Source organism: Gorilla gorilla, chromosome 19, assembly GCF_029281585.2.
Source record: "Gorilla gorilla gorilla isolate KB3781 chromosome 19, NHGRI_mGorGor1-v2.1_pri, whole genome shotgun sequence".
Lineage (NCBI taxonomy): Eukaryota > Metazoa > Chordata > Mammalia > Primates > Hominidae > Gorilla > Gorilla gorilla.
The window spans coordinates 80,336,628-80,350,752 of NC_073243.2; positions in this window are offsets into that span (position 1 = coordinate 80,336,628).

Here is a 14,125-nt window from a genome sequence, read left to right on the forward strand (position 1 = left end):
ACACTAGGCAGGCCACTCCTCAGGCACCAGTAGTGGTGGCAGTGAGTCAGATGTGCCAGTCTTCACATGCCTGGGTAGCATACACAGATACCAGTGGCGGCTGGTCTGGGTGGGCTGGTCCTTGAGCCTCCAGGTGGCATGCTCAGGTGCTGGTGGTGGCAGTGGTAGGCTAGGCAGGTAGGTCCTTGGGCCCCTGGACAGTGTGCATGGCATTGGTGGTGACAGGCTTGAAACTATCATTGCAAAATTATGACTGAGACAGTAAAAGAGATCTGACCTAACCAACTCCATCTTGCTTCTAACCTCCAAGCTGTCCTTGTTCATTCTTGGGCATAGGCCAAACTAACTTTGGGAGGAACTTAGTTTATAGTTTATGGTTGAAACATAGATGATAGCCCTTTCCAAATAAGCCCCCTTCCTGCCTGGGGACCAGACTGCCTATGCAGGACTAACAAATTAGCCACGAGATTAGAAATTATAGTTTAGGAGTCATGCAGCTGGGGACTGCAATATTCTAAACCTCCCCAGTTGCTCCTAGGGATAATGTAACTATTGTAAAACCTAAGATCAGAGCTTGAGATATTTTGCAGACTTTGTACTCACTGGATCAGCTGGCACCACCCAGATCGATAAACTGGGTCATCTGGTCTTGTGGCCCCCAACTAGGAACTGACTCAGTGCAAGAGGATAGCTTCAACTACCTGTAATTTCATCTCCAACCGGACCAATCAGAACTCCCAACTCACTGCCCCACTGCTCACCAAACTATACTTAAAAACTCTGATCCCTGCCAGGCACGGTGACTCACGCCTGTAATCCCAGCACTTTGGGAGGCTGAGGCGGGCAGATCACGAGGTCAGGAGATTGAGACCATCCTGGCTAACACGGTGAAACCCTGTCTCTACTAAAAATACAAAATAATTAGCTGGGCATGGTGGCGGGCGCCTGTAGTCCCAGCTACTCGGGAGGCTGAGGCAGGAGAACGGCGTGAACCTGGGAAGCGGAGCTTGCAGTGAGCTGAGATCGTGCCACTGCACTCCAGCCTGGGCGACAGAGTGAGACTCCGTCTCAAAAAAAACCAAACCAAACCAAAACAAAAAACAAAACAAAACAAAACAAACTCTGATCCCTGAATGCTCAGGCAGACTGATGTGAATAATATAGTAAGAAAACTCTGGACTATTGTACAGCCAGCTCGGCATGAATAACTCTTTGTCTATTGCAATCCCTCTGTCTTGATAAATTGGCTCTGTCTAGGCAGCAGGCAAGGTAAATCCATTAGGTGGTTACAGTATTGCTGGAGGACAACCCTTGGACCCTCATACAGTGCATGCACATGCCAGCAGTGGCAGTGGTGGTCTTGGTGGGCTAGTCTCCAGCACATGGAGGTACTGGTGGCAGTTGGGGTGGGTCCATCCTGGATAGTGCATGCATGTGCTGGTGGTGGTGGGTAGGGTAGGACTATCCTCAGGCCTCCAGACAGGAGGTACAGGTGGTGGCAGTGAGCAGGAGGAGCTGGCCTGTAGGCCCCTGGAAGGTGTGCATGGGCGCTGGTGGGTGGCAAGCAAGGCAGATCGATCTCCAGGTCCCCCAGTGGCATGCATGGAGACTGGCTCTAAAAGGGTTTTAATCACAGCACTTTTTTTGTAAAAGAAAAATATTCTAAATAACCTAAATGCCCATGGATAGCTAATAAGTTATGATACAGCTACAAAATGATTTGCAAGATATAGTATTAAGGTAAAAAAAAGCATGATGTATTTGTGTAATATGGTGGTCGAAGGACCACTAACAGTGACTATCCATGGTGAGGTAAACTGGGTGATGGAGAGAAGAGATAAGGGCTGGAGACTCTTTTGCTATATCACCTTTTGTACTTTTGGAATTTCATACCAGCTTCACATATTGGTTATTTCTAGAATTTTATTATTGTGGTAGGCAAAATTTAAAAATTCCCCTCACCTGAGAGTTCTTGTCCTGGAACTCAAAAATATGATTAAAATATCACCCCTCTAATTGTTATGTTATATGGCACAGTTGACCTTAAATGGGAAATTACCTGGAAGACCCATGTAGGCCCTGCAAGTGGGCTTTGAGTCATGTGGGCAGGCAATTCTGGGGTTCTGGGTATCTGGATTATGGTCTAAACCACAGGGCTTTGTGGATTCCTTGTTCCCTAGGAAGGGACATGGCAAAAGGAAGGCTAGGCAGGGGCTCTGGAGGAGGCAAAATTTCGCTTTCCTCTTAGGCTCTCTGGCTAGGCTTGAGAATTAAATTGACATAAGATAGATGAATAACAGAAAAGCATACATATTTTATTTAGTAATTTTTACTTGTACATGGGAGCCCTCACAAGAAAAACGAAACTCAAAGGAGCAATTAGGGCTGAAAGCTTACCTAACAGGCTGGACAAAGAATAGTAAAGTTTGAAAACATGACAAAGAGGTTTGGGGTAGAACACTTAATTGTGGAAAAGTGGCTAGGGTTAGTTTCATAAGGTTTTTTGGTACCCGTTTCTCTCTCAGCTTTGACACCCCATCTCTGAGAATAAGAGTGTCTTCCTTCCTCCTGGTCAGGGAGGGTACCTTTCACATGAGAGTTTTATCTCTTGCTTTGAGGAAGAAAAAGGAAGATCAGAATGCCATTCTTGCACCTGCTGTTTCTTAAGTGCCTTTAACTCAAAGTAATCGATATGCCAAAATGGCACATTTTGGGGTGGCATGCTCTTTATCCCTACAAAGCCCGGTCAGGGACCCTGCTACCTGAGCTTTAGGGCAATAGTGTTTACATGACTTCTTTTCCATGAAGCTTTCCTAATATCTCCTCAGCCTGAGTAAGTTTTTCCTCCCCTGAACTCCTTTATCACTAATTCTTACCATATGTTGCCTCAGGAAGAAGACATTGAAGCTTTTAGAAGGATAAACTCTACTCATGAATAGTTGCATCTCAGGAACAGGAGTAGAAGGGGTAGACAACATGTGTTGTAAATTTCAAAACAAACTTTCAAAAAGCATACATTGCTTCCCATTGTCAGGAAATGTTTCATATGTGTAAGTCACGACTTCTGTACTAGACTGTAAGCTTCTGAGGACAGCAGCATATTGAATCCTTGTATCTACTATAGGACCTAATATGTGTATAAGGATGCTTAATGAATATTCATGAAGTGTATGTGAGTAAGTCAACCTGAGACAGAGAATTCTATCTGCATCTATGTCAAATAGGATGTTTTTGATGCAAGAAACAAAATTTCGAATGAACTTAGTTAATAAGGAAGTGTATTATCTCCCAAAACAGTTAAAAGAAATTGTGCAGGCTCTGGAAACAATCCATGGGGGCTCCAGTTCCATTTGTCTGCTAATATATTTGTCTTCCCTATCTCCTGTGCTATCTTTGTCCTCGGGCAGCCTTCCCTCATGGTCAAAAAATGGATGCCAATATCAACTGGGACAGAATATTGTCCTCTCACACTGTCAGGAGGGGGCTTTGGAGTGGTGGGCTCAGAAAAAGAGAGAGAGAGGGAGGGAAGGAGAGAGAGAGGAAAAACCCTCTTCACCCATCATGAAAAGTCCCTCCTTTCAGTCTGAATGGGCCAACTTGAGTCACAGGGCCTTTGAAACCTGTAACCATGGGAATGCCCCAGGAGGACTGACTTCCCACAAGTGGGATGGCATTGCTATAATTGGTTTAGAGTATCCAGGAACCTACCCTGGAGGTGGGGATGGAGTTAGCTTTTCCTGAGTCACTTGGGGAACACTGAGCCAAATCCCAGATCTCTTAGCAAGAAACCTGAGCAAAATCTCAGTTATCTTAGGAAGGAGGAAGCAGGAGAGTGGACGCTGGGAAGGGAACCATTAGGGTAAACAACACCATCTAAGAGAGATTAGTCTCCCTCCTTTGCTTCCTTTCTTACCTGCCCTAACCTGGATCTCCCAGGATAAAGAACTAGGACCTTATCTTAGCTTCAGTAAAAGGGCTGTTTTATTATGGTGGCCAAGAGAAAAGAGGGGGACTCCAGGAGACAAGGAGAGGCTTTGTAGATAAACCCTTTCAAGGCTACAAAGTAAAAAGACAATCACTAGAGGAAAGTTCCTGAATTTTTAGGCAGGAGATTAGGTGGTATCCTTGGTAACAAATGGATCAAGTGAATTCTGCAGAACAGGGGATGTTGAATGTAGAATCTGAGCATTCCCACCCTTAGGTTTTTGTTTCTCACCAAGAGGCCAGATCACCTCCCTGAGCCAGCTCTGCAGACAGGACCAGCTTCATGGGCATGCGACCCATGCAGACGGTCACCCAGGGCCTGTGCTCAGAAGGGCCAGCCCTTGAGTTTGACTTAATGCTCTTTCATCACCACTGGCAATTTTTTTTTTTTATTGTACTTTAAGTTCTAGGGTACATGTGCACAACGTGCAGGTTTGTTACATATGTATACATGTGCCATGTTGGTGTGCTGCACCCATTAACTCATCATTTACATTAGTTATATCTCCTACTGCTTTCCCTCCCCCCTCCCCCCACCCCACGACAGGCCCCAGTGTGTGATGTTCCCCTTCCTATGTCCCAGTGTTCTCATTGTTCAATTCCCACCTATGAGTGAGAACATGCAGTGTTTGGTTTTTTGTCCTTGCGATAGTTTGCTGAGAATGATGGTTTCCAGCTTCATCCATGTCCCTACAAAGGACATGAACTCATCCTTTTTTATGGCTGCATAGTATTCCGTGGTGTATATGTGCCACGTTTTCTTAATCCAGTCTATCATTGATGGACATTTGGGTTGGTTCCAAGTCTTTGCTATTGTGAATAGAGCTGCAATAAACATACCTGTGCATGTGTCTTTATAGCAGCATGATTTATAATCCTTTGGGTATATACCCAGTAATGGGATGGCTGGGTGGCAATTTTTAATTTTTGAACATAAGCCCCCACATCTTCATTTTGCTTTGAACTTTGTAAATTTCATAGCTAGTCATGCTTGTAGGCGAAACCACTCAGTTTCTCTATAAGGAGGTGTAACAAATTCTGCCCTCATAGTTCAAAATACCTTAGCTAGCACACAATAAAATTTGGGGCAATAAATTTGAGTTTTGTTTTGTTTTTTTTCCAGTTTGTTGGCTTTTTTTTTAAATTTCAATAGGTTTTTGGGGAACAGGTAGTGTTTGGTTACATAAATAAGTTCTTTAGTGGTGATTTCTGAGATTTTGGTGTACCCATCGCCTCAGTAGTGTACAATTTACCCGGTGAGTGGTCTTCTATCCCTCACCCCCCTCCCACCCTTTCCCCCAATCACCCCAAAGTCCAATATATCTTTTTTTTTTTTTTTTTTTTGAGACGGAGTCTCACTCTGTCACCCAGGCTGAAGTGCAGTGGCACGACCTTGGCTCATTGCAGCCTCCAACTCCTGGATTCAAGTGTTTCTTGAGCCTCAGCCTCCTGAGTAGCTGGGATTATAGGCGCACACCACTGCACCCAGCTAATTTTTGTATTTTTAGTAGAGACAGGGTTTGGCCATGTTGGCCAGGCTGTTCTTGAACTCCTGACCTCAAATGATCCACCCACCTCAGCCTCCTAAAGTGCTGGGACTACAGGTGTGAGCCACTGCGCCCGGCCTCATTATATATCATTCTTATACCTTTGTGTCCTCATAGCTTAGCTCCCACTTATGAGTGAGAACATACGATATTTGGTTTTCCATTCCTGAGTTACTTCACTTAGAATAATGGTCTCCAATTCCATCCAGGTTGCTGCAAAAGCCATGATTTTGTTCCTTTTTATGGCTGAATAGTATTCTATGGTATATATATATACCACATAATAAATTTGAATTCTTTTCTACCAGGCTTCCTGATGAGTTTGCAGGTTTTAAAGTACATTATATGCTGTGCTGTGTAGTTCTGCTGGTGAGTGCAAAGGCCTAATGATGTGTGGTGTGAAATTGCATTTCAATGTGTGTTCTTTTCCTGCACTCTGTTTTCTGCCCTCATTCCTATCTCCCACTGCATCATCTGAGCCTTAGCCACTTTCTCCAAGGAGTGAGAAAGTGTGGAGGATCAGAGCAGATGTTTCTCTATATCTGTAGAGATAAAGCAAGGTACAGGTAGGTGCTGGGTCAGCAGCATTTGCTTCCTACACGGAGACAAAGGATTCCAAGTGATGCACTGAATTTGAACACAGTTCCTGTGCTTAGCATTAATTTGTTGCCATAAACATTTGTGAACAACTCGTAGTACCTTGTTTATAGTAGAAGCTCCATAAATAAAATATTAATTAATCAATTTGTTATTTACTCATATATACATTCATTCAACACATTCTTACTGAGCATCTACTGTGTGCCAGGCACTGCTTTGCTTAGCTGTAAGAACATAAAGATAAAACATACAGTTGCAGGCTACAAGGAGTTCCTTCCCTAAAGGAAAACAGCCCTGTGATGAGTGAGGAGTTCACAGTGCTCCATGGAAACACAGAAAGGGCACCTTACCCCAGCCATGGAAAGTGGAGGAGAGGGAGAAGTAAATGCAAGGGGGAGAGTCATAGAAGCCTGGGGTGGGAGAACATCCAAACTGAGACACTGAGAGTTTATGTTTCTATACAAAGAAAACTTTTTTTTTTTTTTTTTGAGATGGAGTTTCACTCTTGTTGCCCAGGCTGGAGTGCAATGGCATGATCTCAGCTCACTGCAACTTCCGCCTCCCGGGTTCAAGCGATTCTCCTGTCTAAGCCTCCTGAGTAGCTGGGATTACAGGCACATGCCACCACGCTCGGCTAATTTTTGTATTTTTGGTAGAAACAGGGTTTCACCATGTTGATCAGGCTGATCTCAAACTCCTGACCTTAGGTGATCTGCCCACATTGCCCTCGCAAAGTGCTGGAATTACAGGCTTGAGCCACCGCGCCTGGCCATAAAAAACAGTTTTATTGAGATATGATTCCCATACATACAATTCACCCATTCAAAGTGTACCATTCAATGGCTTGTAGTACATCTAAAGAGTTGTGAGGCTGGGTGCAGTGACTCACGCCTGTAATCCCAACACTTTGGGAGGCCGAAGTGGGTGGATCACCTGGAGTCAGGAGTTCGAGATGAGCCTGGCCAATATGGTGAAACCCCGTCTCCACTAAAAATACAAAAATTAGCCGGGCGTGATGATGCATGCCTGTTACAATCCCAGCTACTCAAGAGGCTGAGGCACGAGAATCGCTTGAACCCAGGAGGCGAAGGTTGCAGTGAGCCGAGAATCACGCCATTGCACTCCAGCTTGGGTGACAGAGGAAACTCTGTCTCCAAAAAAAAAAAAAAAAGTTGTGTATCCATCACCACAATCAATTTTAAAGTGTTTTCATTACCCCAGAAAGACACCTTGCATTCCTTAACTGGCACCCCTTAATAACCCCATGTCCCTCAGCGGCGCCAGGCAACCACTGATATACTTTTTTTTTTTTTGTCTCTGTCGATCTGCCTATTCTGGACATTTCCTATGAATAGAATAATACATCATGTAGTTCCTTTTGACTGGCTTCTTCCACTTAATATAATGCTTTCGAGGTTCATTGATGTTGTACCACCTCAGTGTTTTATTCATTTTTATTACCCAGTATGATTTTGTTGTGTGGATATACCAATATTTTATTTATCTACCTTTCAGTTGATGGACATTGGGTTATTTCCACTTTTTAGCTATTATTGAATAATGCTGCTATGAACATTTATATATAAGTATGTGGATATATGTTTTATTACTCGAGTATATACCTAGGAGTGGAATTGCTGGATCATATCATAATTCTGTGATTAACCATCTGAGGAACTGCCAGACTGTTTTCAAAAGCAGCTGTCCCATTTTACATTCTCACCAGCAGTGTACAGGGGTTTTGGTTTTTTACATCCTCACCAACATGTATTATTATCTTTTTGATTAGACATCTTTGTGGATGTGAAGTGGTATCTCACTAAAGTTTTCATTTGGATTTCCTTGATGGCTAATGATGTTGACCATCTTTTTGTGTGCTTGTTTGCTATTCGTATATCTTCTTTGGAAAAATGTCTATGCAAATCTTTTGCCCATTTTTGGAGGATATTTATCTTTCTGTTATTGAGTTTTAAGTGTTCTCTACATATTCTAGATACAAGTCTCTTATTAGATATGTGTTTTACACACATTTTCCCCAATTCTGTGGATTGTCTTTTCACTTTTTTGATGGTGTCCTTCCTTTGAAGCACAAAAGATTTGAATGTTGATAATATTCAGTTTAGCTACCAAACTGAGTTTTGAATGATGAGTCAGGGAAGTGAGGACAAGAGGGAATAGCATTCCAGGTTTAGAACAAGCAGTAGTGCAAAAGCACAAAGATGTAACAGCATAGTTCATTTTAGTCATTCTAGGTAGTTTGGTTTGCCTTGACAAAAGGGCTGTAGGTGAGAAATGGTGGACAAGAAATCAAACTCATACAAAGTGGTCAACCATGTGAAGATACTAGATTTTATTCTATAATCAATAGGGATCACTAAAAATTGTTAAGTAGAAGATATGAAAATCAGATTTGCAATTTAGAAAAATCCCTCTGTTGTGGAGAATGCATGGGAATAGAGTAATGTTAGAGAAGTCAGGGGCACTGATCGTGGTGACAAATGATGACTTGAACTCCAGCAGAAACAGTGTAAATAGAGATTAAGGAATGATTTGAGAGATACAAAAGAAATAGAATGGAAAGTACCTGGAGGCCATTGAGATTTGGAGGATGAAGGAAAGAATAAAAAATGATTCCTCAGTTTTTGATCTGGGTGGTTTTGTTAAGAAATACAGCTAGGGAAGATAATGGAAGGGAATGGGAGTGAAGAAGGTGGGTTCAGTTTTGCAAATGTTGGGTTGAGATTCCTGAAGAATATCCAGGAGAAGATAGTGTTGCAAGTTGGTTTCTCCCAGAAGCTGACTCTGGAAGGGAGTTAGTATGCAGAATATTTATTAGGGAGTCTTTTTGGGACCACCCTATGGAAAGGAAAGGAAGGAAGCAGGATTGGGCAGAGGGAGAAGTCAGGTGACAGTCCTGGCCCAATGAGAGCCCTGACAGATGGCTCATCAGCATTGTCCTTTGATAAGCTGAGATGGCTGAGCCTGTATATCCCTGGCCGGATCATCTTGTGAAGGATGTGAACTTGGGCAAGGCTGCTCTCCGTGCTTGAGGCAATTCTTAAAGGAGCTGACAGCTGGAGGCATTTCCTGACCACACCGCCTGCTGCTGGGGCAACAAGTCCTTTCTTAAAAGGGAATCTGCAGGGTCCAACGTCAGTATCTATTGCAGATATGCAGTAGGCAGCCCTGTGTGTGTGGATCTGGAGAAAGGTACTCACAGAAGGTGGGCCTGGGACAAAAAAAAGAGAGTTGGAAGTGGTCAGCATGCATGGCATTCTTGGTGTCACATGACTGAATAGCATCCCTGAGGCAGAGAGTGAAGAGTGAGAACAGAGTGGATGAATGCTACTGGGATGCTTTCGAACACGCATAACAGAATTCCTCATTTAAAATAGCCTAAGCCATAGGGTTTTCTGTCTCAGATAACAAGAAGTCTGGAAGTGGGCAGTTCTGGCATGGTTCATTTGGTGGCCTGGGAATGTCATCAAGGACCCAGGTGGATTCTTCCATCTGTTCTGCCATGCTGAGCATGTGGGCTTTTATCAGACTTGTCCCATCACAACCACAAGATACCTGCCTCCATTCTGGAAAGGAAGGGCAGGATAACTGAAAATGAAAAAACTCACTGTTTCCATCTGCATACTCACATTGTCTACACACTCATGAACACCAACTACGTGGGTTTTTTCCATACCAACCAACTCTTGAACTATCTGGACACCAACTGGACATCCTATAATTCACTCCTGACATTGGAATTAGCACACACCCCACAGGTTAAGGACTCGGTCCCACAAGACTGATCCCCACTTCAGACACCAGGTGCAAGTAATGAGTCTCCAGGTTACTCAATTTTTGTCCAACTTAGCTGTAATTTGGAGGTTCCCACAAACCCCTCTTCAGGTTTGATAATTTGCTAAGACGTCTCACAGAACTCAGGGAAACAAGTTTACTGTTTTACTACATAACAAAGGATATGATAAAGAATACAGATGAACAGCCAGAAGAAGAGGTGTATAGGGCAAGGTCTGGAAGCGTCCACAGTGCAGGAGCTTCTGCCCCTGTGGAGCTGGGGTGCCACTGGGAGTGTCATCAAGGACCCAGGTGAATTCTTCCATCTGTGCTGCCATGCTGGGGTGTGCTACTCTCCCGACATGTGGATGTGTTCAGCGACCTAGAAGCTCTCCAAACCCTGTCAAACCCTGCAGCCATGATCAGTTTATTAATTTCTAGCCCCTCCTCCCTCCCTGGAGGATGTAGGTGGGGCAGGAAGCTTTAAACTTCTAATGATGGCTTGGTCTTTCTGGTGACCAGCTCCCATCCTGAAGCCATCCAGGAGTCCACCAAGAGTCACCTCATTAGGACAAAAGATGCTCTTATTACCTTGGAAATTGCAAGGGACTTAGTAGCTCTGTGCCAGGAACTAGGGTCAAAGACCAAATAATAGAAAAAAAGGTGCTCCTAGCACCTCTATCACTTAGGAAATTATAAGTGTTTCAGGAGCTCTGTGCCACGGACCAGGGATGAAAACCAAATGTATATTTCTTATTATATCACAATATCACAATAACTTTAGTCATTTCTCTCTTTTCTTTTTTTAAATAGGAATTGGGTATGAAGGGAAGTGGAGTGTCTTTTCCAGAAGCTTCCCACTCCACCCCCAGCAGCCTTCTCCTTACATCTCATTGGCCAGGGATAAATAGGACTACCATGGTGGTTAAGGATTTGCCCCTGGGGCTGGGGATGAGGCAACCTCCGCTTAGGGTGGATACCTGAACAAAAGTGGGAACAGGAATAAAAGTAGATAAGTCTGTTGAGTAGGCAACCACCAGTGTCTGCTACATTGGTTAACACTGATTTTCAATGGAAACAGAAACTGAAAAGGTAAGGGAGACCAAGGGAGAATAGTCAGATAACTAGAAAAAATAGAATTATGAAATCCAAAGCAGGAGGGAATTTCAATAAGGAAGGTACAATCAATTGTGGCAAAAGCTGTAGAAAAAGTTAAGAAAAAAAGCTGTGTAGGACCGATGTGTGCCCACTGGACTGGGCAATTCAAAGGTTCCTGGATGTGTCTGTGAACCAGTATCAGTGAAGCGTGCAGGCAGAAACCAAATTACAGTAGATTGAGGGAGGGAAGGTATCAGGACAGAAAATTATTAACAGAATGGGGTTGTTGATGGCAGGCAGAAGGGGAGAAGTCAGAAAACCCCCTGGACAAGGTAAGGCTATAGCAATAAAAATAGATCAGTGATTGCTGGGGCTGGGGGCAGAGGAAGGGGGTTCATTACAGAGGGGCCCACGAGCATTTTAGAGGGTTATGGAAAGATTCTATTCTTGAATTAGGGGTGGTTACATGCCTCTTTGCATTTGTTGAAACTTGAAGAACTGTTCACTTTTTTAAAAGGGTGCATTTTACTTTACATAAATTATGCCTTAATTTAAAAAATGAAAAAAAGAACACGACCCCCACAGCTCCTCTCATTGGGGTCTGAGCCCCCTCTTTGAAAACTGAGCAGTTTGAATGACCACTGTCCCAACCACAATGTCACTCTGCCCACGATGCCACACCCTGCCCAGACACAGTAACCTCAGAGATACACCCCGCAGAGTCAGTGCTGAAGAGCCTGCCCATGAAATCATTCAGCACTGGAGGGAAAGTGGTCAGTTATAAATACTTAGTGGAGATCATTGTCTGTTTTGACTCCATTATCCATTTTCAAATAAAAACTTCAGCTTATTAGACCCAAGTCTAATTCTTTTTTTTTTCTTTTTTGAGACGGAATCTTCCTCTGTCACCCAGGCTGGAGTGTAATGGTGAGATCTCAGCTAACTGCAACTTCCACCTCCTGAGTTCAAGCTATTCTCCTGTCTCAGCCTCCTGACTAGCTGGGATTACAGGCATCTGCTATCATGCCAAGCTAATTTTTGTATTTTTGTAGAGATACAGTTTCACCATGTTGGCCAGGCTGGTCTCAAACTCCTGACCTCAAGGTGATCCGCCCACCTCGGCCTCCCAAAGTACTGGGATTACAGGCATGAACCACCGAGCCTGGCCTTAATTTTCTTTAACATTTAATTAACATCAAGTTTAATTCTCTGTTTTAATTCTTTATCATCCTATCAGTATTAACACAGCAATACTTCGGGGAGAATTAGATAATGCCCTCCTCACTCTGAAGTTTTCACCCTTTGGGAGGGGGCCCTAAAATATCATTATATGTTTATGTTTTTCAGTGAATCTATTTTTTTGGAGTTTGAGAAATTTTTATATCATCTCACCCCAGTTAAAATGGCTTGTGTCAAAAGGACAAGCAATGACAGATGCTGGTGAAGATGTGAAGATTGAGGAACCCTCATACACTGCTGGTGAGAATGTAAATTAGTAGAGCCACAATGGAGAACAATATGGAGGTTCCTCAAAAAGCTGAAAATAGAGCTACCATACGATCCAGCAGTCCCACTGCTGCATATATATCCAGAAGAAAGGAAATTAATATGTCAAAGAGATGCCTGCACTACCATATTTATTGTAGCACTATTCATAATAGCCAAAATATGGAATCAACCTAAGTGCTCATCAACAGATGAATGGATAAGGAAAATGTGGCATATATGCACAACTGAATATTATTCAGCCATAAAAAGTAATGAAATCCTATCATTTGCAGCAACACTGATGGAACTGGAGGCCATTATGTCAAATGAATAGCCAGGCACAGAAAGACAAATACTGCCTGTTCTCACTCATAAGTGGGAGCTAAAAAAGTGGATCTCATGATGATACAGAGTACACTGGTGGTTTCCAGAGCCTGGGAAGGAAAGGGAAAAGGGGGGATAAAGGGAAAAAAGGGATGTAAATATATTTATTACCATTGAACTGTATACTTGAAAATGATAAAGATAAATAGTTAAAAAAATACACACTGACAAATATAGGGAGGAATTGTTAGGGAAGGAGAGCCAGAGTAATACCATTTTAAGTTCAGCTCCATCTTGAGAATAACAAGGCACATTCCTTGCCAGTCATGACCCATAGCCATAAGATGTTTATAGTTGAGGAAACAGCCTAAAGATACCTATAAGGATATACTCCTACAACAGCAGAAAGTCCAGATGTCCCAATACCCATAGCAGTATATGCTTCCAAGATAGTTACAGTTATGCTTTGATGTATTTACACAGTAGAATGTCAAGGACAGTTTTCTTGTAATCAATAGAATAATAAATTTGCCATGCTGTCTGCCCACCTGCACATAGAGACAGGTTAGCTTAGCATTTACATAGACAAAACCCCTATATAAGAAAAACTTAAAGATGAGGCGTTTCTCTGTTTGCTTTCTGAGGATGCCCTACTCTATATCTGAGTAGCTTTCAGTAAACTATCTCTTCTCACTGCACTCTGCAACTTGTCTGAAATTCCTTCCTGCATGAGATCCAAGAACTCTCTCTTGGGGTCTGGATTGGGACCCCTTTTTCCAGCAACAGAATGACATAGAAAGTCCTTATAGCCCAAAGGCTACCACTGCTAACTTTCTGGTGTTTTTCTTGTATATCGTTTTAATCCAATATCATATATAATTTCGTTCAAAATGGAATCCTATACATTCCGTTTTAAAACTTGCTTTTTTTTTTCATTTCTTGTGTCTTTCTCTAACTCCAATGGTTTTAAAAACCAGACAAAAATATTAAACAATTAGCTAACAAACCTTAAAAAAATGACCTAAAGCTTCATTGTTAAAAAATGCATAGTAACTTTATTAAGCAAAAGTTTCCTTTCATCTTAATCATTTATCATTAGCACCTGGCATTTATGAATTTCATCACAGGGTGAAAAACAATGTAATCATTGGGTACACATGGACATAAAGATGGGAACGATAGACACTGAAAACTACTAGATAGGGGAAGGAGGGGGCAAGTGCTGAAAAACTACCTATTGGGTACTATGCTCACTACCTGGGTGATGGGATCATTCATACTGCAAACCTCAG